Source organism: Lissotriton helveticus, chromosome 1_1 (assembly GCF_964261635.1).
Source record: "Lissotriton helveticus chromosome 1_1, aLisHel1.1, whole genome shotgun sequence".
NCBI lineage: Eukaryota > Metazoa > Chordata > Amphibia > Caudata > Salamandridae > Lissotriton > Lissotriton helveticus.
This window is the reverse complement of record NC_136057.1, coordinates 1,518,923,173-1,518,945,337: the sequence shown is the minus strand read 5'-3', so window position 1 is coordinate 1,518,945,337 and position 22,165 is coordinate 1,518,923,173. Positions and strand designations below refer to the sequence as shown.

Below are 22,165 nucleotides of genomic sequence, written 5' to 3'. Positions count from 1 at the left end.
CAAGGCATATCCCTAGTGGGTCAACACATGGGAGGTTCTCTGCACGCCAGGACAGACAAACTCAGCCGCAGGTGCATGATGGATCACAAATGGCGTCTTCACTCAGAGGTGGTAAAAGGTCTCTTTCACCAGTGGGGAGAACCTTGGTTAGAACTATTCGTCACCAATGAGAACGCGCAATGTCAGCAGTTCTGCGTGTTGGATTATCCAAGGTGGCACTCACTAGGCGATGCTTTTCGACGTGAGTGGACTTGTGGTCTTCTATAAGCCTTTCTGCCTATACCACTTCTGCCCAGTGTTGAAGAAGATCAAGCGCGACTGGACCCAAGTCATTCTTGTGGCTCCAAATTGGGCGCTAAGAGTCTGGTATCAAGATCTCTTACACATGGCCATCGATCCTCCGATCAGACTGCCTCATCTGGAGGATCTTCTGTCGCAGCAGCACGGGATGGTCCTCCACCCAAACCTGTCAAGCCTCCACCTCTTTGTGTGGAGATTGAGCGGCGCCAGTTGACAGCTTTCGACCTTCCTCCCGAAGTCTGTAATGTTATCTTGGCAGCCGGGCGTCCCTCCACTAAAATGGTATACGCTTGTAGATCAAACAGATTTGTGGAACGGTGCGCAGCAAAGGCTGTTGATCCTCTTTCTGCCCCCCTTTCAGAGGTTCTCCTCTTCCCTCTTTCTTTGGCACAGCAGGGCTCTAATCTGGGCACTCTTAAAGGCCATCTTTCAGCCATTCAGGCCTTCCTTCGGCTTCCTGACCAGCCTTTTCTTTTCAAATCCCCTATTGTAAATCACTTCCTTAAGGGCATTACTAATTTGTTTCCTCCTGCTTCTTTTGTGATGCCCAGTGGGACTTGAACCTGGTTCTTACTTATTTGATGTGTGCTCCCTTCGAGACGCTACATAACTGTCCTCTCAGACTTTTAATACTCAAAACTGCCTTTCTGATTGCCATCACCTCTGCTCGCCGGGTGAGTGAGCTACAGACCCTTTCTTCTAAGCCTCCTTTCCTGGCTGTTCATCCGGACAAGGTTGTCCTCCGCACTAGGCCTTCTTTCCTTTCCAAAGTGGTTACCTCTTTCCATATAGGACAGGCCATCACTTTGCCCACCTTCATTACGCCTCCACATCCTTCAAAAGAGGAGTAGAGGCTCCACCGTCTGGATCCAAAATGTGTGCTTTCCTTCAATCTGGATTGCACGAAACAATTTGGGGTGGATGACCAGCTCTTTGTCGGTTATATGGGCGCCAAGAAAGGTCGGACTGTACAAAAACTAACCATCTCCTAATGGGTCATTCTTTGCATCAAAATCTGCTATTCCTTAGCACAAAGGAACCTCCAGTGGGGTTGCGTGCCCATTCCACCAGGGCAACGGCAGCCACTACTGCTTTGGGACATGTAGTCCCCCTTCATGATATCTGCCACGCAGCTATAAGGACTTCACTGCACACATTTACCAAGCACTATTGCCTGAACTGCCAAGTCTGGAAGGACGGTACAAAAGGGGGTGGTGTTGGACGGAGCATCCGAACCAATCAAACACTCACACCCAGTCAAAAGATCTGGGTTTGATCCATCACCGTTCTTTAGCCCACTCTGCCACCCCAGTTCAGACATGGCTATATGCAAATCAGTCTGACCATGTGCCTCATGGGAACAGTCCAGCCCGAACTGCCAAGCCATGTCTTCCCTGGACCGGAAACAAGCTTCCGGGGACCGGTTTCTGGCATTGCAGCCGCATTCAGCCCGGCTTGCTTGAAACCAGTGGCAAAGTGAGCAAGGGACTCACGTCTGAGCATACCCTGCCACACTTATGGCGGCCAAAGCGGTACAAAAGGGGGTGGTGATGGACGGAGCATCCGAACCAATCAAACACTCACACCCAGTCAAAAGATCTGGGTTTGATCCATCACCGTTCTTTAGCCCACTCTGCCACCCCAGTTCAGACATGGCTATATGCAAATCAGTCTGACCCTGTGCCTCATGGGAACAGTCCAGCCCAAACTGCCAAGCTATGTCTTCCCTGGACCGGAAACAAGCTTCCGAGGACCAGTTTCTGGCATTGCAGCCGTCTTCAGCCCGGCTTGCTTGAATCCAGTGGCAAAGTGAGCAAGGGACTGACGTCTGAGCATACCCTGCCACACTTATGGCGGCCAAAGCGGTACAAAAGGGGGTGGTGATGGACGGAGCATCCGAACCAATCAAACACTCACACCCAGTCAAAAGATCTGGATTTGATCCATCACCGTTCTTTAGCCCACTCTGCCACCCCAGTTCAGCCATGGCTATATGCAAATCAGTCTGACCCTGTGCCTCATGGGAACAGTCCAGCCCGAACTGCCAAGCCATGTCTTCCCTGGACCAGAAACAAGCTTCCGAGTCTGGAAGGACAGCTTCTTCGGTCGTTCGGTTTTCCAGGACTTTCTGGTGTGAATTTGGCTCACAGACCCACCACCGGGGTTGGTATTGCTGGGGCATCTATTCTGAGGTGAGGAATCCATAACTAACTGTCTCTTTCAGACAAGCAAGTTACTTACCTTCGGTAACAATAGAAGTATAAGAAACATAGGTTAGTTATGGATTCCTCACCGCCCCACCTATCCTCCCCGTTCTGTGAACTGGTTTCTAGGGTAAGGAACTTCCCTTTCAGGGCCCTAGTTTTTGTGCACCAGGGACAGTGTCTTGCATGACTCTGCGCTTCTGGCGTGGAATGTCGTTTAAAGAACTGACATCACCACGCGAGGGCGGCATCTAAGTAGATACCCCGATGTCATCCCGGCAACGCAGAGTTGACCGATGTCACCTATCGACGCACAGAGGTACTGCTGAGGAAAAAAATTCTGGATCCTGTCTGACGCCTCGGGTTAATTCTAAGGTAAGGAATCCATAACTAACCTATGTCTCTTACAGATATATTGTTACCAAAGGTAAGTAACCTATTCATTATGTATGTGGATTATGGTTGCATTATGGATTATGATTTCTTTATGGGCTATCTCTCATTTCAAAGTTAAAACATATTAGAGCATTGGAATGTGGAGTGCTCAGTGCTTCTACGGGCCGGTAAAGGCCTGCAGAGCAACATTCCAATGTTGCTTTTGTTCACAGCTATTGCTGTGAACAAAGGCCTCTCAGAGCTCCAGGCGATTTAAACCCCTTCTGGCTCCGAGACGCCTTTGTTTTATTTGTTAGAACATTCTGCCTCTAGTGGCAGAATGTTCTAATAGCCTTATAGCCCTTTGTAGCTGGGCTATACCGGCTATTAAAGTCCCGCGCCCTTTGACTCAAACCTTTAACTCTGGAGCGGGTCTTTTTAAAAAAAAAACACATTTTTATTGTTTTCTCAACAAATAATGCCAGCCAATCATCAGTGTACAGTGAGAATAAAAGGTTACAGTCAGCAGCTCGACTCTTTCTCAGCTCGGAGCCGGTAAGGTACGAAATAAAAGCAATTGAACATTTCCTGCATGTTTATTCCAACCTCCCCAACCCACTTTCCCCGCACCCTATACTTTTTGGGACAACTGCGTGCCTCATACATGGTTTTCTCTTGTGTGGCAAACCAGTCAACCCCTCTCTGCCATTTCCCAACTCACGGGGGATCAGGGCATTTCCAACATGCAGCTATGTCCCTCTTAGCCACCACCATCGCTGTAGTAAGAAACAACATTTCACTTCTGCATCAATCCAACCCATCTGTGATAGCCAGGAGTGCGTGCCGTGGGACGTGAGGGACTTCCCACCCAAGAATTTCTGTGAGTTCTTCCTCAATGTTACCCCAGAACTGTGTCAAGCGGGGGCATGCCCATACCATGTGAAAGAAATCTGCAGCTTCATGGGAGCACCTGGTGCAGGCGGAGGTCGGGCAAAAACCTGTCCGGTGAAGGCGTGTCGGGGTCAGGTAGGCTGCTTGCAAGTAGTATAGCAGGACCAATCGGAGCATGGCAGATGTGGTGACTGTCCTGGGAGCCATAAGAGCATTGCGCCAGTCTCCCTCCTCTAGAGTGCCCACCCACTCCTCCTATTGGTTTCAGAGTCGATCTAGCGAGGTCGGGGTGTTATTGACCAGTGTCCATTAGATACAGGAAATACCGCCTCCCCAGGTCCCAAAACATAATCTGCGCCTCTGGAGGGCTGTATTCAGGGATCCGCGTATCCTCCAAGAGGTGTACGTGAAGGACATGGTGCAACTGTAGATATTTATAAAATTGTGTCTGATGCAGGGACTACTGGGTGCGGAGGTCTTTGAAGGAACCCATGTGACCTCTTACACACTGTCAAGGATTCCCTGTCTCCTGCTGCGCAACGTGGTACTACCGCGCAGGACGGCAGTGAAGCCCGGAATCAGCAGGCGGATCAGGAACTACCAGTACCAGCATGCCTAGCGCAACCAGCGCACGTACCAGAAATGCCTATTTAAAGCGCACAGGAGCAAGGGACGGCGTTGGATATTGAGATCCTTGCCGGCCTCCTTGTTTCCTGCAGAGACCTTGCTGATTATAGAAGCCGGACCCGTGTTGTTTCGCGGAAGACACCAGACCTGATTTTCGGAGGCTTCAGTTCCGCGACGGAGGTAAGGCAGAGCGGCTGCTCGTTTTACCGTCATTCTTGAGGAGTCTTGGTAGAGTGTTGGTTTTTACGCTCCCAGGACAGGATTGGGCAGAGACGCACACCATGGAGGTGTTTGCCGAGTCTCTGCTTGGGTTTTGTTACCGGTGTATCAGGGAGGAACCGGAGGGTGTAGGTGCCGTAGCATCACCAGTGCGCTACACCGGAAATACCAGTGGAGATTATTTATCCATTGTGATAGCTGAAGGTGGAGCGGCTGCTCCCTTCCTCGCTCACAGCATTCCCGAGTGCGTTCTAACACAGCGCAAAAGGCTGTCTCAACTGGCCCTCACACACAGTGGACCGAGCCAACCCTATTAGCCTTATTCGAACGGCATTGTCGGCCGTTGCTCTGCACAGTGCCCTCCGCTGGGGAATACCGGGACCGGTATTCATGCGGAGGACGGTTGGACCTAAGCCCTGCTGAAGGACCTGGGCGGCTAATGGGTATCGTTATACTTTATTGTTTGTTTCTAGGTTGACTATTGTTTGTGGGGGAATTCCGCACAACAGCCAGACAATAGTTCACTATTTACTTTGTCCAAATCTCTGTCTACATTAAACGGTTGCTGGGAAGCAAACCTAAGCATTGTTGTCGTGTGGCTATTTTTTAAAAAATTTTTTAAGTTCAACAAAATCTTTATTGTCATGTCTTAGTTATAGTTAACACAGCCTTTGGCCTACAACCCTGGGGCAGGCCGTGGTTTGCAGAAGCACAGTTTCATAATGAACACAGCCATTCAGCTGGCAACCCGGGGGTCCAGCGGCGTATCTTCAGCAATATTACAGCAATATATCTCTTAGTGCGGTTCCAGCTGTATGTGCGTTCATGCGCGACTTAATTTTTGGGGTCTTAGCCCTTTTTATTTAACATTCAGAACATTAAACCTGGGAACCCCTGGACAATTCTACACTCCGTCACCTCTCGTGTGCAGCATGATGTACGTCCGTTAAATATAGGCCTAATTCATTGCTTAGTGCAGATTTCCTACCAGTTATGCAGCAGCATGGGCGAGTAGAATACGTGAATGCAGATCTACACCTCCACTTCCTCCCCCACCATAGTTAATAAGTAGTCTGACAAATACCCCCAATAGTCCTTTGGACGCGAGCTTCTGGGCAACTCCTCTCCGTATGTTAGCAGGTAGTCTCTACAATACGTCAGATCTTTTAGCCATGTCTTAGAGTCTGGGACCTTCTTCCCTTCCCAACATCTGGAGACCTGTCTCTTAGCAATTAACAGCGCCACAGCACAAAACTTCCGTTTCCCCGCATTAATTTTGGGTAAAAGACCAAGCAGACAAATTTTCATAGTACATTCCACCTCGACCCCCACCATTTTACTAAGTGTGGTTGTGATCGTACCCCAATATGTGTTTATCTTTTGACAGTGCCAAGCCAAATGAATTAAATCCGCCCCGTCATATCCACATCGTCTACACCTGGCGTCCTCACGTAGCCCATATTTGTGCAGTCTTTGTGGTGTATGGTATGTTTGATGCAAATATTTGAGATGTGTTATGCGCAGATTTCCATTTGAAGTGAGCAGTTTAAGGAGCGTGCAGGCATCAGACCATTCACGCTCTGTAAGCGCTTCCAACAGTGAATCGTTCCATCTCTGCAGTGCCCTGTCCGCATTATGTGGAATTTCACTTTGAGCCACTCTATATAATCTAGAGACCAGATGGGATGTGGTCGATGAGGTGATGATGAATTGTAGTGATTGCAACGTTGGCGGTTCTTCTGGGTAGGTTGGATATAATTCTTGAATTGCCCTCTGCAGTCTATAATGTGTGAATCTGAAGAGTAGTGTTGGGTTACTTACATAGGTCAGGTCGTCGGCTTTGCGAAACTTTCCTTCGTGATATAAGTCTCCAAATGTGTCAATCCCTGTGTTTTTCAGTATGTCCATACCCACTTGTTCGTTAGTCACCGATACGTTCGGGTGGAAGTGTAGTAGGAGTGCCGGGGCGTATAACGGTAATTTGTGAGATAACCTCCCTAGCGTTCTCCACGCGCTAGCCGTGGTATCAATTGTGTTAATGTCTTTTGAGTGTAACGGCGGTCTTTTATGCGTTACTATCGCTGTTAAGGGTATCGGTGATGCATCACCCTCTTCCACCGCTGTATGCGTTAGATACGGGGTGGGATGATACCAGTGTGACGCGTATTGGGCCTGTGCGCACAAGAAGTAGAGCCGAAAGTCTGGCACACAAAACCCACCTCTTTCATAGGGCAGTGTTAACGTGCGCAAGTCTATGCGTGCCTGCTTCCCAGCCCATATAAGTTTCAGCACCAAGGAAGTGATGTGCGTAAAAACTGCTTTAGGCAGTGTGATTGGTATGTTATTGAATAAATACAAAAACTTCGGAAGTATGTTCATTTTGACTATTGCAATCCTATCCGCCCGGGACAGCGGTAGTTGTATCCATCTCGCTACTTTACCTTCCAGTTCTGTAAAAACCCTACCATAGTTTGTCCTAATCACTTCTTCTGGGTCGCGGCTGTACCAGATACCCAGGTAGCGCGTGGGGTCTGTCTGCCAGTCTAGTGGAAAGTCAGGTGCATGTGGCTCGGTGGAATCAGTAAGTGGAATGATTAATGACTTCTCCCAGTTAATCTGTAACCCAGAATGGCGTCCGAATTTCACATATTCACGCATTAATGGGCTGAGATTCTGTTCGGGATCCCTCACATAGAGAAGCATATCGTCCGCATACAATGAGATATGCAAGGGCCTCTCGGGGAAATGTAAGGCTGAATGGTTATGTGTCTGTCTAATTATGCATGCGAGTGGTTCCAAGGCTAAAGCAAATATTAAAGGCGACAGTGGACAGCCCTGTCTAGTTCCTCTAGCTATATTAAATGGTGCAGATATGTATCCATTTACTCACACTCTTGCCACCGGTCTCGTATATAGCAGAGTTACCCAGGTCATGTACCTCGCCAGAAAACCCATTCTCAGCAATATCGTGTTTATGTAGGACCATTCAATGGAGTCAAATGCTTTGGCTGCATCAAGCATGACAGCAGCCGCTTTTGTCTGGGGGTTTAGATAGTGAGATAGTGCAAATAGCGTTCTTGTATTGTGGGATGTGGCTCGTGCTGGGATGAATCCTGCCTGATCCGGATGTGTCAAGTTCGTCATAAGGGGTTGCAAGCGCTCAGCCAAGAGCTTCGCTAATATTTTTGAGTCTACATTTAAAAGGGATAGTGGACGATATGATTCGCAGAGGTCTGGTTGTTTACCTGGTTTTAGGAGAGCGATGATCATTGCCTCACGCAGCGACGGCGGTAGTACCTGTTGGTCAAAGGCCGCACCGTACATTTCAACTATGTGAGGGGCAAGGATGTCAACAATTTTTTTTATAGAACTCACATGTGTAGCCATCGGGCCCTGGTGCTTTCCCGTTTGGCAGTGCATGTATAATGGCGGTTACCTCTTCTACTGTAATAGGTTGTGCCAGGTACTCACGCTGGTGATCTGACAACCACGCTATAGCTATATCATGTAAATAATCACACGTTTCCTGTGGTGGGGCAGGTTGCTGGGACGTGTAAAGGTCTGCATAGTTACGGACAAAGCTGTCGAGTATTCCCGCAGGTTGTGTTTGTAAGGTGCCGTCATTGTCGCGCACTTGTGTGATCATCTGCGACTCTCTCCCTTTACATATTTTCTTTGCCAACATCCTGCCGGGTCTTCCACCCTCCCCAAACTGTCTGGCTAGTGGCCGTTTGTTGACATACTTCAGTTCGTCTTCCGCATATTTCTGGTGTTCTATGAGTAGAGGCTTAAGTTTGCCCAGCAGTTCCACAATACCAGTGTGTGTGTACTCCCTTTCTAGGACTGTCACCTCACGTTCAAGCCTAGTTAATTGCGTCCTTATGTCTTTCAGTATCCCAGCTGTCGTGCTGATGCATATGCCCCTGAGTGTCGCCTTGAATGCCTCCCAGATGATGCATGGGTCGTCTACTGAGCCCACATTCAGCTGGAAGTAATCTTTGATTGCTTTCGTTATGGTATTGACATATAAGGGGTCTAACAGTGCTTGTGCATTGAAGCGCCAGCTGAATGGAGGGGGTATGTAGCGCGGTATCTGCAGTGCAAGTTCTACTGGATTGTGGTCGGACAGCGTGCGTGGGTGCGTCATTATCTTTCTAGCCCATAGTACAGCGCTGTCTGTCCCCAGCCAGTAATCTATCCTCGACCAGCTGCCGTGTGCCATATTAACTTGCGTCGCACCTGGTGTTGATGGATGTTTAACCCTCCAAATATCCTTGAGTGCTAGGTCTTCCAAAATATCGCCCAATTTGTCCCTGGCTTTCTTGTGTGGCTCCATGGAGGCTGTGGATCGATCTACAGTGTCACGTAGTGCTATATTAAAATCCCCTCCCCAAATTATTGTCGTATCAGTAAATTTCAGCAAATGATCCCATAATTCCTGAAAAAATTCCGGAGAATCAACATTCGGACCATATACATTCACTATCGTCATGGCTTGCCCCCTTAGCACCCTCGACACAATTACATATCTTCCATTTTTATCGACAATTGTACATGCAATTTTGTAATTAGTGCCCTTTTTGACCAGTGTCATAACCCCTCTGGAGTAGGATGAGTAGGCCGCTGAGTGGTTTGACTCCGCCCAACGTGCACCAATAGCTCTGTGCACTTTGGGGTCCATGTGGGTCTCTTGAAGCAATACTATGTCTATATGGTGCCTATCAAGACATGCAAATATCTGTCTGACCTTTTTGGGATTGGTAAGACCTCTCACATTCCACGTCAATAGTTTCAGGCTATCCCTACTCATATTGTCCACTCAACTCTCTGTATGTGTCTCGTGTAATATTCCCTTCCCTTAAGTATCAGCACAGTGTAGTTTAGTGTCATAATGCTGGATATCAGCCTATTAGCAGTGTCCACACGTCTGTGTACAGCAGTGTATCTCGATCGCCCAGGTGGTTCAAAAAACAACAAACCCCAACTGCCCCGGTTCCCACCCACTCCAGCAACCCAATTCTGCTGAAGCCATTTTACCCTTATAACTGTAGTTGTCAACATAACTTTTCGGGGACTGCCCTTGTGGAGGTCCGCCGAGGGCGCATATCCCCATCCTAGTGAAAGGATGTGGGCGAATCTATGTTCTACAGACAGATCGCCCAGGTCACAAAGCAACACCCGCCCTAATAAAGGTCTTTGAAACAATAGGTGTCCAGAACAGTCTTACAATTCGTGACAAGAGACATGGAGCCTTTCCATCATTTGCACAGAGGTTGTAAACTGCATCTTAGCAAAAGTCTATACCTTTTAGCTTTTTGTGTCCTTCTGTTTTGTGTAACACACCGAACCTCCCCCAATTGTCCAAGTTGCACCTCTCTACTGCACGATACCCGCATCACCCAGTGTCTCTCCATATATTTCACTCGTCAAGGGTAGGAGTCACAAGTCGGGTTTCGTAGCTCAAAAGGTGCATAACCTTACTCTCTGAGAGTCGTCAGTCTTTTATTAGGCAATGTCAGCACACCATTCATCAGCAGGTCTTACCTTTAATCTGATTCAGTATGTCTGTCTCTGCGATTGGACCGTTTACCTTTGGCAACCGCTGTTTTGATGAAATCCATAGCAGCTTTCGGGGTCGACAAGAAGATTGGTTTGTCCTCCCACGTAATCCGAAGGCGAGCAGGATACAACATGGCATATGGGATCTGTAGGTCTCGAAGTTTGATTTTAACCTCGTTGAACTCTTTACGTGCCTGTTGTACTGCAACCGTGAAGTCCGGGAAGAATGCTAATTTGTTTCCCTGATGTTGGATCTCACCTTTTTCCCTCGCCAACCTGAGCTTGGTGTCTCTGTTGCGGTAATTCAGGACTCTTGCCACGATCGGTCTCGGAGGGGCTCCTGGTTTTGGCTGTGGCGCCAAAGATCTATGTGCTCTTTCGATGATGAATATCGGCGATAGATTTTCAGGGCCAAACAGGTCTTTGCACAGTTGTTTCAAATATGGCTCCATTCGGCCTGTGTTGGTCGATTCTGGCAGACCTGCTATACGTATGTTGTTCCGTCTCGACCTAGCTTCCAATTCCTCTGCCTTGGCTTTAATCACTTCTAGGACTTTCTCCATTCCCGTGCATCTGGTCGTCGTGGTTCTTGATTCGTCCTCAACGGTTGAGATCCTGTTTTCGGCCGTGTCCAGTCGCTCGCCCTGTTTGTCGAGTTTAGCCGCCATACTGTCCACTCGACCTGTCAAATGATCGAGTTTGCCGTTGATATCTTGTAGGTTAGCCTGTATGGATTTCAATATGGTTTCCATGACACTACCTTCTTGTGATTCAGTTTCTGGGTCTTCCTCAGCAGCGCCATTCTGGTTTTTCGGTGTCTTCCGTGCCTCGAAGGTTAGTTTGGGCTGTTGTTTATCTGGTTTGCCCATTTTGTATGATAAGGGGGTGCTGGATTGGTACTCCCGTGAGTTGTGTGACTCCCTGATGTTTGGGGCGCAGAGGCTTAATGTGTAGCACCTGGGGTCGAGAGGAGGAGGCTCTTCGCCTATCCACCCAGTCCGTTAATTCCAACCCTGCCCGCAGAGTCCGGACTCAACAGCCGGAATGCGTCTCTTGGCCGTTAGTAGTGGTTTCTTGACATTGCAACAGGCTTCCGTAGATTGCCACGCTGTTTTGAGAGCAGGGTCAGACTCCAATCGTCGAGGCTCACCGCCCTTGGCACTTACACGCTATGTAGGTGATGCTCGTTAGTGTTCTCCTAGCCCTGTGGGGGTTAACCGGTATTAGCAGCAATTACACCAAACATCCAGCCTGTCTTGCACTGAGGAGGTGGCCACGCTGTTTCAGCACTAGACGCCTGTGTTGGGGTTTAGCGTTACGCGCTTTACATTCCGAGGCTAGTGCACACTACTCAAGGGTTCCCACCGTCCCCTGACACATACACGGCTCCCTTTCCTCCTTATTGTTTGTTGGGCTGAAAGATTACAAGCGTTATGTCGTTATTTGTGTAGGTCAGCTCCCTGGAGCCCCGTTGTGTGTAGAGCGCGATCCGAGGTCATCTGTGTATGGGCGCCGCCATTTTGTTTCCCGCCGTTTCTCGGCAGTTAGTAAGTGATCCTTAGGGCACTGGGGGGGAACCGTTGTTTATATGGGCACTGCAAGTCTGTTTCGCTGTTGTTATTTGTAAACTTTTAATTGGCCCTTCGTGTGTCCAGGATAGGTCGCGCTGTAAGCCTAACCGTCGGCATGGATAGCAATGCCTGGCGGTTTTCCAATACGCTGCTTCAGCCTCATACCTTCAGGTCCGCCGTTTCCCGTCCGTATGTCCGTACGGTGCTTGCCGGTTCTGTACCCCTGGCATCACTTGCTGCAATAGGTCGTCACAGCTTGTGCCTTGTCTCCGTGTATACACGCTCACCCATAGTGGTATCGCCGCGGTCAGTCTCCAAACGCCGCCAGCGGAGTGCCGTCCGCCATGTTGGATCGCGGCGCTCACCGAGACTCCCGGCCTGTGCTGTACAACCCGTGAGCCGATGCTCCTCTTCTGTCGTCCCTCGCATGCACGTTTTGTTCCGATCCGTGTTGGTGTGCCTGTCGACCGTCAGCGATCCGACTTAATACGTTTTAATGGCGATTTTGAGATTCGCCCGGCGGATCTGCACAGCTAGGCAGCCATTCTGCTGTGCGCCCCCTAGCGCCTCCGTCGTGTGGCTATTTTTATCTCCCCGATCCCGAGATCTTTAGGAAGATTACACACACACATCAGCCAACTGTGAGATCCCTATAAGGTCCCAAGATCTAAAACCCTGTATCCCACTAACCTCTCTAAGCCAGGTGCCTTGCCAGAGGGGCGTGCACTGGGTCAGCTTTTGTGTTCAATCAGTGTGTCGCAGCGCTGCCCGCCAGGCCAACAGCATTAAGCGCGTCACCTCTGGTAGCCCCCGTATAACATAGAGTGGATTTTGGTCAGGCCTAACTCGCCCAGCTCAAGCCTGTAGGCCGGGTCATACCAGCCCCCGTTAAACCAGTCGTGTATGGAAAGCAAGCACGTGGCCAGATAATACAGGTATAAATGGCTCATCCCCATACCCCCATCAAATAAGGGAATCCTACTTATGCTGGAGCTGGCTTTTAATAGCCAGTATAGCCTGCTACGGTGGGCTATAGGCCTACAATAAAACTCAGTAACCTGCAAAATTGTCTAGGATCGTACCCTGCCTGTAGAAAAAACAAGTCTTTTGAGCAGGCCAATCTTGATTGTAGGGACCATTTAGAATGTGTAAATCTAGAAAATATGATTTTAAGCTGTGCTAGTGGTGGTGGAATGTTGCACTGGTAGTCATAATTTTAATGTTAGAATCCTCATACTTTATTAAGTTAGTGTCGAGGCCCCTTGTTATTATGATTTAAGTACTCCTTCGTCAGACACTCAATGTCCCCATAGACATCTTTTAAAGAAGTAATGCATTTAAGAATAGTTGGGGGTAAATAAATATATGTTTTCCATTGAAGACTTCCCAGGTGACCTAATTAAAGTGGATGGATTCAAACAAGAGAGCAAGTAGATTTTTGTAATTAATTATCAGTTTAGGATCTCCTAATACCAAAGAAGGTACAATTACAGTAGGAGGACGGCTGTTTTGTCTAACCTTTAATATTGAACTTTCTAAAGCAAAAGTTTCATATGTTATGAAACTGCCAAGTTTCCAAGATTTTTCTATGCAAATTAAAGAAAACAAATATTAATAACTTATTATGTCCTCGCCACCCAATCTGAGTTGCTTCTCTATTCCGGTAATTTTCCAAACACTAAAATTGAGAAATCCATAGGTGATGTTGGAATTTGGATCGACCACATCAGCAGTCTTAATTCAGCTTTGAGTGGAAGAAAGTGGTTATGTGGGGGTCTGCCACATTGCCCATCATGATTTTTTTTATGAACATAATTTATCTATACAGATCTTTTATGTTGTTCCAGCCCTAAACAATGTAATTTCTAAATTGCTGCCTTTATTTGCAGAGAGAAATTCTGGACCGATAAAATTCCAACAGTCCCCATCATAGCCAGGAAGTGTGTTTTGAAGCTATTATTGTGTGATAACTTCACATGTCTGGGTCTCAAAATTATTAGGGTGTTTCAAAATGCCTCCCCAAACATCCATGCTCCAGGCACTACATGGTGCCTGGCACACAGTGCATAGATGTTTGAAAAATGCCTGTTTGAACTGCAGCCTGTGCTGTGGCCCTTTTCCTGGTGTGCACGTTCCAACCGCTGTGCTGACGGTCCTATCCTAATCGGGCAGGTGGGACCATCAAGTCATTGTCGAACAAACACCTGCCTGTGGCTATGTCAGTCGGATGCTCATCCGACTGCCATCGTAATGAGGGCCTAAATAAAATATTGGGAAGAAAAATCACTACATGGAATATTGAGAAAGACCATAAATAGTGCAATTGTTTAAAAACAGTAATAGTTTAATTTTGCCATTTTATACAGGTAAAATAATGAACATGGGAAATGGGAAATCAATTACTCAAGCATGAGGAATGCATTTATTGAATTGAGAAGCAAACTGAACCATGAGCTCACTGGAGATGTGTGAATTACTTATCTACTTGTTGCAAATGCAGAGTGGTTACACTTGGTGATTTTGTAGAGTGGATACTGAACAAAGCCACTCTGTATCTACAACAGAGTTGGAAGTGAGAGAAAATATACATCAAGTAAATGCCTTTGGAGCCACCTCCATTGAGCCCAGTCATTTAGTTCTAAGGGAAATGGTAATTAATATCCATATGTATGTTGCTGAAGAGATGGCTACAATTCCAAATTTAAAATGTATAGAAAAAGATAGTGATTATTGTGCAGCGAAATCCATCAAGTGATATTGATATTCCTTCGAGACTAAGAGACAACTACAACCATGAACCTTCCCTTCTCTATAATAATAAAACCCCTCTAAAATGAAGACTAATATTTGCAAAACTATAACTCTGTTAGCCTGGAAAATAGTGAAATCTAGATGATGGATGGGACATTTAAAACAATACCCTACCCATTTACGCTATACAAACAATCCTCAACTTATATGTATAAAAGGCCTTGGAAAATAATAATTGATTTTTAACTTTCAGGATAACCACTATTAATTAACTATTTCCTGAAACACAAATTCAAGGATGTATTGTTAATTTTTCCCAGACATTTTTGAGAAAATCAAAAAACATCCTTAGCAAAGGACTATAGGTCTGACAGTAAACTACAATTTGAGGTTAAAAAGGTAACAGGTTGTGTTTTACCTCCTGGACATGTAGAAGAATGAGAGGCTCATTTTTAAACCTCAGCAGTTTAGAACATTTGGCGGATCAGACTATGTGGAAAACATTGTGTACATACTTCATTATTGAATTTACTTACAAAGACAAACATATAAACCAATGCTCTACACTATTCTCCTGTCTTGAAAACAAACATGATTGGCTAAACAATATTATTTATTCATCCATGAACTGTTATTTTGTGGCAATGTTTCCTATTATTAAATTAGTCCTACTTGGAGTAGTCTTTGTTCTATGGTTATTAGTAAAAATTTGAATTATTTTTACCAGCACACTAAAGTAATGTGATTATAAGCACACAGACAAGTCAAAATAAATCTATAATAAAATACAATGATCCAGCACTCCACTCAAGAAAGTCAACAATAATCAAATTTAACAGACATTAGAATCCAGGCCCCTACTGTTTAGGTGGCAGCCTAAAAAGAAAATTGTAGACTGTGAGAAGTGGTTGAAGGACCAGTTAGAAAAACTTCACATCACTATTTTTGCCCTGAAGAACTCCTTAGGGACGAAACGTGTTGGCTACCATTGTGTGATTCTCAAGAAGAATATGAATAAAAGAACATTTATATAAAGACCTGCTGAATGGATTCTAATTTCTGTTAAATTTGATTATTGTTGACTTTCTTGAGTGGAGTGCTGGATCATTGTATTTTATTGTAAATTGTGGGAATTTCCCTTGGAAGCTTAGGGGTATTGAGCTTCAGGTCCTTAGCACCCCGAGTTTAGGATCACTCAAACCAGATTATTGATAGGTGCAGTCATTATTGCCTAATACCCTGTGCTCCTCTTTGTTGTGTATGTATCAAAATAAATCTATATGCTAAGCCATAAAAATCCCCAAAACATTCTTTAAAAAACCCACCCTATTCACAATGGGTAAAAAGCTAGAGGGAGGCAAATTAAGTTGGGTACTTTCACCAACACCCACCTATGTCTGTACAAAGTAATGCAATTCTGCAAGTTCCCCCCAATTTTTTTAAAAACATGCTCGATATAATACTAAAAGGTATGTAACCTTTAATGAATATAAAAACATATAAGAAATAATATCCCTTCTAATTAAAAAATGTGATCTCCAAAATAAAGGGCATGACTTAGTCACAGACTCAGGCAACCTATATATGAACAAAAAGTTTAAAAAAATAAATAAACCGTAACAACATTACATAAAATCTTACCCTAGACATCCCTCCATACTAAAAATAGGTATGCCTAAATGTTTAAAATGTTAAAAAACAGTAGGGGCCTGTTTACGAGTTTGACGGTGTGGGAGCAGGGCCAAGCATATTGTGTCCTCACTACGCTGCACCACCGACATGGATTGCAGATTCCTGGGAGTTGCAGTGGTTTCAAAGTGCTCCAATCGCTGAACTCATAAGACGGCTTTCGGACTGCAGGTGCTGCATTTCCCGACTGCCACTGCACCTCCACCACGGGTTCGGCGATCCGATGAGCTGCCAAACTCGTAATCAGGCCCTGAGTTCTTACATGACCGGCACCACTGTAAAACCCCATTCTCAAACGCAAACTTCAATTGACTGCATACACTAATGTAAAAATATCAACTACATTACAAACAAATTACTGCAGTAAAAATAAAAAAGGAAATATTTTTCCATAGATACGAAAGTATAAAGGTGGGAGTTGATATCCTAAATATGTATAAAAATTACCTAACATTGTTAAAAATGTTAATAGAATAAATCTTATTTCAAGAAATAAATGTGTCAGTAATCCCTTTGCATTAACGAAAAAAGTTTACATTATAAATGATATTTGATGTATTTAAGTTTAAAAAACATACATGTTGGAAAGTTGATGATGGTTATGATATAAAAAATATTATTAAATGAAATATTATCAATATATTTCTAAAAAATCATCCGCAAGGGGTTCCAAATAAATAACAATACCTCAATACTTTAAAAGAAAACCACATAAAAAAGTCATGGCTCTCTCATGTTTCTATAACCTTAAACACAAATTATAATTAAAAATAAAAATATAGTATTTACTTTTTTTCCAAGGAAATATATTTATTTCCTTTACAGCAGAGGATATGGTTGAATCGAGACTAGTCAAAAAGGCCAAATTCCATGTCATCGTCCGACTCTTCAGATTCCTCTTTCTTCTAAGGCAGATGGGTCAGCCAGGAAAGCCTTGACCTTATCTGCCAGAGGGAAGCTGTAGTCCGTCTCTACTGCCACAGCTAGGACTCGTTTGTACCCGTTAATGATGGTATGAGGCACAGAGGCAAATGTGGGGTACCCAATCTGCAGACAGACGCTGGCAACATTGCGGACACCCTCCAAAAAGCGGACATTCAGGGCCTCTTCTGTGATATAAAGAACCTCTGGGTTGTAGATGCTGCTGTTGTCGTACACCTGCTGGATAATCAACCCAAAGGAGAATGGGGAAATGTTCAACATGTTGAGGAGTGTGGCTCCGCTGGCACCCACTTTGTCTCCAGTCTTGATAAGCTGCACATCACTCAAGATTTCAATGGTTTCGCTGGAGATCTTAGTAGTGATGCCCAAAGCCTGGAAGAACGAAGTCTTCTCAGGACCTAGCCCTGTGTTCTGAGCAGGTACAGTCACATCACATTGGGCCGTGGCACCTGCACGAGCCAAAGCTGGCATCTTATTGGCCAGAAGCATGTCCCGGATCTCCGTCAGATCTTCCTTGGTGAACACAAGGCCAACATTACCTCGAATGGGATTGAGCAGCTTTTCCAGGGCAGGGTTGTTCTCCAAGTGCCCACGGGTGGCTTTCCTCATCATGGTGTTCTTCCCCATGAGTACCACAGCCTTTCCTCGCAGGGACATGTGGATCTGCTGCATTTGCTTCGACCCGACATTGTCCGCTCCCACAATGAAGCACTTTGGGTTATTTACATTAAAAAAAATAACAAAATGCCTAACTATCTAAAGCTTGATCTACTCACCGTGGGGAAATAAATACACCTCGATATTAAAAAAACAAGTTTAAAACACTCCCAATCCTATATCCACTACTTAAAAACATACATTAAATAAAAGAATTTGAAAAAGTTATCAAAAAAATAAATAAGTAAATACCAACACCTAAAAAAAGGAAAACCCATACCCCAATATTTTACTAAAAAGCATTTAAAACATTCCCAATCGATTCCCATATAGCCCTAAGGTCTTGCTCCTATATCCATTATGAAAAAATAACATAAATATTTTTTATTAAAAAATAATAAAAACTCACCCCCCAAAAAAAAATACCCATGCCCTATTATGTTTAAAATCACCAAATTAAAATACTTCCCATCCTATTCCTCTAAAAACACTTACATAACGCTCATGGTAAAACCATAATTACAAAATAAAAAACTATTTTAAATAAACTATTTTTGCCACCTGTTTCTGGTAAATCCTCCCAATTACTCTTAAACCACAGACTACCCTACACCTCATTTTATCACTTTATTTTCTTTTTGTGGGATTAACTCCCTCAAACTCCTATGTATCCCAATATCCCACATTGCCCCTATTTACAACAACCCTAAACCCATATTTACCACTTTTTTCTTTTTGGTGGGTAGCCCCTAAACCCCCTTTAACCCCAGACCCCATATACCCCTATTTCCAACCACCCTACACATACATACAAATTGTATTTCCTTTTTGAGGGGAGAGCGCCCTACCACCTCTAACTCAAGACCCTCCATGCCCCTAGTTACCCAACTCCCCTTTAAACCTAGAACATTAAGCCTAACACATACTAACCAATACAATACTTACTGTGGTAAAGGCAAGGGTGTAAGAAACTGGCTCTATATATACTACACCAAAATGAGGTATAGTGTATTTAGAGTCCAAGTGTCCCCCATCAACAGAGCAATTCGGAGTTTGCAGGGCTGCCTGGGTTTCTGGCGGACACTATCGCTCTCGGTCGCGGGACGTGTCGCGTTATTGAAAATGGTGGCACTTCCCCGACTGTTATATTTGTTTCGCACTCTGCCGATCTGGATCCCGGCGTCGGTTTTCAACAGACTCCGCTCCCTAACATCAGAGTTCATCTGGGGTTCGGGTAGAAGACGAGTAGCGCTGGCCACGATGATGCGCCCGAGAGCGGACGGGGGTCTCGCGGCACCGGATTTTGCGTGGTACTACTTGGCAGCACAGCTGCAGTGGCTCACCCAGGCGGTGGCTTTGGAGTTCCGAGGCCCAGAGGGAGTAGCGGGCAGACTGTTCCCGAGACACATCATCTCCTTTATAATCATGGGCCAGAAACTGGACCTTGCCCAGCTCACACTTGAGGAACGCACGATTCGCAGCTGTTGGCTTCGGTGCCACAGGCGAGCTGGTCCCGCTCCCCCCTATGCACCTGAAATCCCGTTAGGGATGTGCACGGCCTTTCCGCACGGTGGCGACTGGTCGGCACTGGCGATCTGGGAGGAGCTTGGCTTGCAGATGATCGGCGACCTCTACAAGGATGGATCACTGCTCACGTTTCAAGAGCTGCGGGACGCTTATGACCTGCTGAGGGGAGGCTACCTACTGCACGCTTCGTTAGTGGCTGGTATTCGCCGCCACTGGAAGAGTGGGCTCACCGAACCGCCAACCTCGGAATGCTGCCAATATGTGGTGATGGCCGCTGGCACCTATAAGGCCGTCACATGCCTCTACCGACGGCTGTCGACTGCTGCCCTGAGACCCCTGGATGAGCTGCGAACCAAGTGGTAGGGGGACATTGGTCGACCTATTCCTGAGACGACATGGCCGCAGCTGCTGCGCCGAGCGTGGAAGGGCACTAGGAACGCCAGGTTTCAACTGGTCCAGTTTTTTACCCTGCACCGGGCGTACCTAACGCCAATTAAAATCTCGCAATATTTCGAGGGGGCATCCTCGCTATGTCCCAGGTGTAGGACAGCGGACGCGGACTTCGCTCACATGTTTTGGACCTGTAACACGCTGGCGGGATACTGGGAGGCGGTGATGTCCTGCCTGAATGCTGTCACGGACCGGCAGATCGATCCCGACATGGGCACCTGCCTATTGTTATGGTTCCCCCACACCCCACGCACTCGAGTCACCAGTAAATTCTACGACTTGGGTTTGATATTGGCCAAACGGGAAATCACCATGCACTGGAAATCTAACCAAGGTCCCAGCTACTTGCGGTGGAAGACTACTCTGGAGCGCTGGGCGAAGGCCGAGAGTACCTTGCGGCTGCGACAGGCCAGAAGCCTAGATAACGACAAGGCATTAGAGGTGGCTAGGGCGTGGGAAGCGCTAGTTGTGGCGCTCCAGCAGCCAGAGGGTGACATGAGCGAGGACGAGGGAGGGACACCGGGATAAGGACACTGAGTTAAGGGATGCCTCACATCCACCATGGTACTCACACTAGGTACACTAATGATAGCAGATCTGAGGGCGCGGGCACCACACCGACAGATGATACTCGCCCTTTACCGAGATTTCTACCAGGGAAGGGACCGTGTTAATATGCAAATGTTCGAGAGGGAGGAGTATGACACACTGGCTAGGGGGGAGGGATACGGGGTGGGACAATCTGGTTGGGGGAATGTTCTATATAAATGGTGTCATGTTGGAACTGTACTGATATATTGCCTTTTTGGCTACTGCCTTGATTATTTATCCTTGTATTGTACTTCCTGAACTCGACTGCCAATAAAAACTATTTTTACAAAAAAAATAGAGTCCAAGTGTCCCCAGAGGTACGCAGAGGTTAAAGTTAGATAGAACCTTACTCTCTATTAGTGGTAGCTTGGTCGAGCAGTAAGGCAGTATCAGAGGACAGTGTTAAGCATTTAATGTACACACTCAGTCAGCAAATGAATTCAGTCACTCAAGAACTGAACTCTAAGCCAATTGTTTTTGTATAAAAAATATACTGTTGTTATTTTTAGAACCAAGCAAGCCTAGCACAGGTAAGCATTAAAAGTTTTTCAGTAGTAGGTTACTGGATATAGAACAGTTTGAAAATGCAATAGAAATTGTACTTTGTTTGCTTTACAGGGGAGCAATAGAATACAACACTTAGCAAATGCAGTACATTGAAATTAATAGGATTTTTCAGTAAATTACAGGTAAGTTACTTTTTACGTTTCTTTTCTAACTCAGTGCTGGATACCTAGATTCAGCACTGGGACATTTCTTGGAAACCGGTAAGAAATTAAGTTTTGGTTATTCGTGCGATTTTTAAAGAATATTTTTAGGTTTCAAAACTCCACACTTTGAATCTTTTGGGAGAAAAAGTGTCAATGTTATCCTATGGGAGGAAAACAGGGTAACGGTTCACAGGTAAGTAAAGGACTGTAGGAGTTAAGGTTCTGGGGTCTCTCAGGGTCGGTAATGCTCTGTTGTTACACACTCAGCGGCTCTAGGGCGGCCGGGTGCAGAGTGTAAAGGCCCAATGTTATCCAATTGGGGAAAGGGGGCCTCCGGTTGGTGGCTGCTGGCACATTTCCTGCAAACAGGTGAGTAAACACATTTTGGTTATTTGTGCGATTTTTACAGAATATGTTTAGGTTTCAAAACTTCACATTTAGAAACTTTTTGGAGAAAAAGTGTCAATGTTATCCTATGGGAGGAAAACAGGTTAATGGTTCACAGGTAAGTAACGACTGTGGGAGTTAAGGTTTTGGGGTTAGACTCAGGAGTCTCCCAGGGTCAGTGATACACTGTTGTTGCACCCTCAGCGGCACTGAGGCGCCCGGGTGCAGAGTGTTGAGGCCCAATGTGATCCAATGGGGAAAGGGGGCCTCCAGTTGGTGACTGCTGGCAAGCAGGCCACTGGGTTGTAGGAGCAAAGCTCCTAGGGTTAAGGTCAGGGCAAACGGGGAAACAAAGTAGCACAAAATGTGCATCCTCAGCGTCACTGGGGCGGTCGGGTGCAGAGTGCTGTTTCGGCGTCGGGCGCCCTGTTGTTTTCTATGGAGAACCTCCGGTTTGCAAAAGCAATGCAGGCAGGGAGACGAAGGACTTGTGGGTGCGAACACCACTTGAAGAGGTAAGTTGGGAAGTTAAGGGTTGGATAGGCACCGTCGGTTTGGGCACACAAGGCTGTGGGGCGTCGGATGCAGGGGTGCCTTTTGGGGTCAGATCTTCTTACCAGCTCCTGGTCGCGGTTAGGGGGGCCTTCTGGATTTAGGCTGCAGACGTAGGCTGGAGGCTTGAGGCAGGTCAGGGGTGGCTGGATCTCTGGTCAGG

The 22,165-nt window shown here is 46.2% G+C and overlaps 1 protein-coding gene and 1 pseudogene across 2 annotated transcripts in view; one reads left to right on the top strand and one right to left on the bottom strand.

Moving 5' to 3' along the window:
- Nucleotides 1-22,165, top strand: part of LOC144828628 (5'-AMP-activated protein kinase subunit beta-2-like) — a 588,442-nt gene that overhangs the window by 352,468 nt on the left and 213,809 nt on the right. The window lies entirely within an intron of this gene.
- LOC144810058 (large ribosomal subunit protein uL10 pseudogene) lies at nt 17,075-17,860 on the bottom strand (annotated as a pseudogene).